A 5,000-nucleotide genomic window follows, 5' to 3' on the forward strand; every position below is an offset into this window, starting at 1 on the left:
CAGACCACAGCATGGAGACAGACTCGTTTGTTGACAGATTCGTGTGTGCACAGATTAGTTTGCAGACTGATTAATTCTCTGACAGATTCGTTTGTAGACTAATTCGTTTATTGACAGATTCGTTTGCTGACAGATTTGTGTGAATAAATTCGTGTGTGGATAAATTTTTTTGCAGGCCGATTCGTTTGCAGACAGATTTGTTTACTGATAGATTAATCTGCTGACAGATTAATAACTACAGTGACTGGTTCCATGGTATAACGACGATTTACTGGAGTACTAAGAGTGTTAACTATGAGAGAAACGTATGCCAGGCTCTTGACGAGACTGTGGCCTGTTTGAACTCTTATGAGCTTGTGTTCTGTTAGAGCTCTTAATGAACGTTCTCTTAGAGCTCTTAATGAACCTTCTCTTAGAGCTCTTAATGAACCTTCTCTTAGAGCTATTAATGAACCTTCTCATAGAGCTCTTAATGAACCTTCTCTTAGAGCTTTTAATGAACCTTCTCTAAGAGCTCTTAATGAACCTTCTCTTAGAGCTCTTAATGAACCTTCTCTAAGAGCTCTTAATGAAACTTCTCTAAGAGCTCTTAATGAACCTTCTCTTAGAGCTCTTAATGAACCTTCTCTAAGAGCTTTTAATGAACCTTCTCTAAGAGCTCTAAATGAACCTTTTCTTAGAGCTCTTAATGAGCTTGTGTTCTGTTAGAGCTCCTAACGAGCCTGTGTTCTACTAGAGCTCTTAATGTACCTGTGTTTTCCCAATTCTCTTAATGAACCATCTCTTAAAGTTCTTACTGAGCCTGTGTTCTCGTGTTCTCATTGACGTCTTCAGTCCAATGCATAGAAAGGTGGAATATGAGGAGGAGTGTGAGGCAATCAGTCCCTGAGCCTGAAGACGATGTGTTCAGTCCTCAGTATATAAGTCCCATCAGTGTTGATGGGGCTTATATACTGAGGGACTAATTACCTCAAACTCCTCCTGATCTTCCCTCTTTCTCTGCATTGGACTGAAGAAGCCTGTGTTCTGTTAGAACTCTTAATGAGCCTTCCGTTAGAGTTGTTAATGAGCCTGTGTTCTAGAGCTCTTAATGAGCTTGTGTTCTCTTTGAGCTCTTAATGAACCTTTTCTTAGAGCTGTTAATGAGCCTGTGTTCTAAAGCTCTTAATGAGCTTGTGTTCTCTTTGAGCTCCTAATAAGCCTGTGTTCTCTTTGAGCTCTTAATGAGCCTGCGTTCTTTTTGAGCTCTTAATAAGCCTGTGTTCTCTTTGAGCTCTTTATGAGCTTGTGTTCTCTTTGAGCTCTTAATGAGCTTGTGTTCTCTTTGAGCTCTTAATGAGCTTGTGTTCTCTTTGAGCTCTTAATAAGCCTGTGTTCTCTTTGAGCTCTTTTGCATTAAAACGGGTATTAAGTCTGAAGTAACACATACAGAGTCTGTTTGGATAGAATTTTCAGAGGGGCATGAAAAATTAACTTTAGGTGTGATATACCGTCCCCCAAATTTAGATAGGGACCAGGGGAGACTACTATGGGAGGAAATTGTTAGGGCCACAAGGCACGATAATGTAGTAATTCTAGGAGACTTTAACTTTAGTCATATTGATTGGAATTTCTTGACTGGGAATTTAGAATCATACGATTTCTTAGAAGTAGTTCAGGATTGTTTTTTTGAAGCAGTTTGTGACAGAACCTACAAGGGGTAATAACCTGCTTGACTTAGTTCTGGCAAACAATGAATCCCTTGTTAATAATTTAGAAGTTTCAGAGGAACTGGGTGCTAGCGACCACAAATCAATTACATTTAGAATTGAATGGAAGCATGATAGTAGGGATAACTCAGTAACAGTCCCAGACTTTCGCTTAGCAGATTACGATGGGCTTAGAGAACACTTATCATCTGTTGACTGGGGTAACGAAGAGAGCTACCAATATGACAGTTTTCTGAACACAATACATGCTGCTCAAAGAACATTTATCCCTTATAAAGAAATTAGATCAAATAGAAATGACCCAAAATGGATGAATAATAGGCTGAAATATCTACTAGGGCATAAGAAAGGAATTTATAGGCGTATCAAAAGAGGCGAGGGTCATCTTATGAATCAGTATATTGACATTAAGAGGGACATTAAAAAGGGGATAAGAAAAGCTAAAAGGGACTATGAAATTAAAGTTGCTAGGGATTCTAAAACTAACCCAAAAAGTTTTTTCCAGGTATATAGAACAAAAGTCAGAGATAAGATAGGTCCCCTTAAAAATAACTATGGGCATCTTACTGACAAAGAGAATGAAATGTGCTCGATTTTAAATAATTATTTTCTCTCGGTTTTTACACAGGAAGACACTAATAATATTCCGGTAATTAATTTTTATAGTGGGCCAGAAGAAGATAAATTATGTAACATCACAGTCACTAGTGAAATGGTTGTGAAGCAGATAGACCGACTGAAGCAAAATAAGTCACCGGGTCCTGATGAGGTTTTTTCAAGGGTTCTAAAGGAATGCAAAATGGAAGTCTGTGAACCATTAACTAATATTTTTAATTTATCTCTTCAAACAGGTGTAGTGTCTGATATGTGGAAGATGGCTAATGTAATTCCTATTTTTAAAACAGGGGACAAGTCGTTACCGTCAAATTACCGCCCAATAAGCCTGACCTCAATTGTAGGCAAATTACTAGAGTCAATTATAGCTGAGATTATAAGAAGCCATCTCGATAAGCATAGCTTGCCATTAATCCCACATAAGAACACTGTACTCAGCATGGTTTTTATCTACAACCCAAGAGGCCGGTCTATAAATACTCGCGTTCTAACTAAAAAAGCCCACTGTGTGGGCGAAACGTAGTCAATAAAGGATCACATTATACTGCATTTGTGTTTATATTGCCATAGCTTGAGTAATGATACTCAGCATGGATTCACAAGAGGCCGGTCTTGTCTAACTAATTTATTAACTTTCTTCAGTAAAGCTTTTGAGGCTGTTGACCACGATAAAGAATTTGATATTATTTACTTAGATTTTAGTAAGGCATTTGATAGAGTTCCGCACCAAAGACTGTTGAAGAAAGTAGCAGCTCATGGCATTGGGGAAGGGTGCTCTCGTGGATCGAGTCATGGCTCACAGACAGGAAGCAGAGAGTGTCCATAAATGGGGTTAAATCCGAGTGGGGATCAGTAACAAGTGGCGTTCCACAGGGATCAGTCTTGGGCCCGTTGTTGTTTATAATATATATCAATGATCTTGATGAAGGAATTGCTAGTGATATGAGCAAATTCGCCGATGACACGAAGATAGGTAGGATAATTGATTCAAACGTAGATGTTAGGGAACTTCAGGAGGATTTAGACAAACTCTACTCTTGGTCAGAAAAGTGGCAGATGCAGTTCAATGTAGATAAATGCAAGGTTCTGAAGCTCGGGAGTGTCCATAACCCTAGCACTTATAAGTTAAATAATGTAGAACTTAGCCATACAGATTGCGAAAAGGACTTGGGGGTTATGGTAAGCAGCAACCTTAAACCAAGGCAGCAATGCCTAAGCGTACGTAATAAGGCAAATAGATTACTGGGATTTATATCAAGAAGTGTAAGCAACAGAAGTCATACTGCAGCTTTATACATCATTAGTAAGGCCTCACCTAGATTATGCAGCTCAATTCTGGTCTCCATATTACAGAATGGACATAAATTCGTTAGAAAACATTCAGCGTAGGATGACTAAATTAATACATAGCATTAGAAATCTTCCTTATGAAGAAAGATTGAAGACTCTTAAGTTACATTCACTTGTTAGACGAAGAATGAGGGGAGACCTGATCGAAGTGTATAAGTGGAAGATAGGTATTAATAAAGGGGATATTAACAAGGTCTTGAGGATATCTCTCCAAGAGAGAACCCGCAGTAATGGATTTAAATTAGATAAGTTTAGATTTAGAAAGGACATAGGAAAGTATTGGTTTGGAAATAGGGTAGTTGATGAGTGGAACAGTCTACCTAGTTGGGTTATTGAGGCTAGGACTTTGGGTAGTTTCAAATTTAGGTTGGATAAGTACATGAGTGGGAGGGGTTGGATTTGAGTGGGACTTGCACATCGGAGCTTGTTTCTTGGGTGGCATTGAAAATAGGGTTGGGCAAATGTTTTGTTAGTGGGATGAACCATACCCCCGGCCGGGATTGAACCCGCGGTCATAGAGTCTCAAAACTCCAGCCCGTCGCGCTAGCCACTAGACCAGCTAGCCACAATAAGATTCATCCAACTAGGTATATTTCTACACCATAGGAAAGTTAGCACAGGCACCTCTGTGACCACAAATGCAAGTTTTTACAGACGAATCTCCAGCTAGCGTGGCCGTGACGAACTCTAGCTCAAGTCCCTTCACTGCCGTCAACATGACTTAAGAAATCGTAATGACACGATTGCAAATAAACCATACCCCCGGCCGGGATTGAACCCGCGGTCATAGAGTCTCAAAACTCCAGCCCGTCGCGCTAGCCACTAGACCAGCTAGCCACAATAAGATTCATCCAACTAGGTATATTTCTACACCATAGGAAAGTTAGCACAGGCACCTCTGTGACCACAAATGCAAGTTTTTACAGACGAATCTCCAGCTAGCGTGGCCGTGACGAACTCTAGATCAAGTCCCTTCACTGCCGTCAACATGACTGGAGTTTTGAGACTCTATGACCGCGGGTTCAATCCCGGCCGGGGGTATGGTTTATTTGCAATCGTGTCATTACGATTTCTTAAGTCATGTTGACGGCAGTGAAGGGACTTGAGCTAGAGTTCGTCACGGCCACGCTAGCTGGAGATTCGTCTGTAAAAACTTGCATTTGTGGTCACAGAGGTGCATGTGCTAACTTTCCTATGGTGTAGAAATATACCTAGTTGGATGAATCTTATTGTGGCTAGCTGGTCTAGTGGCTAGCGCGACGGGCTGGAGTTTTGAGACTCTATGACCGCGGGTTCAATCCCGGCCGGGGGTATGGTTTATTTGCA

The 5,000-nt window shown here is 40.4% G+C and overlaps 1 protein-coding gene across 1 annotated transcript in view; it reads left to right on the forward strand.

Annotated features, from left to right (window-relative positions):
* Positions 1–5,000, forward strand: part of LOC128702006 (nephrin-like) — a 161,001-nt gene that overhangs the window by 153,589 nt on the left and 2,412 nt on the right. The gene's annotated exons all lie outside the window — the stretch shown is intronic.

The sequence above is a fragment of the Cherax quadricarinatus genome, chromosome 77 (genome assembly GCF_038502225.1).
Source record: "Cherax quadricarinatus isolate ZL_2023a chromosome 77, ASM3850222v1, whole genome shotgun sequence".
Taxonomy (NCBI): Eukaryota; Metazoa; Arthropoda; class Malacostraca; order Decapoda; family Parastacidae; genus Cherax; species Cherax quadricarinatus.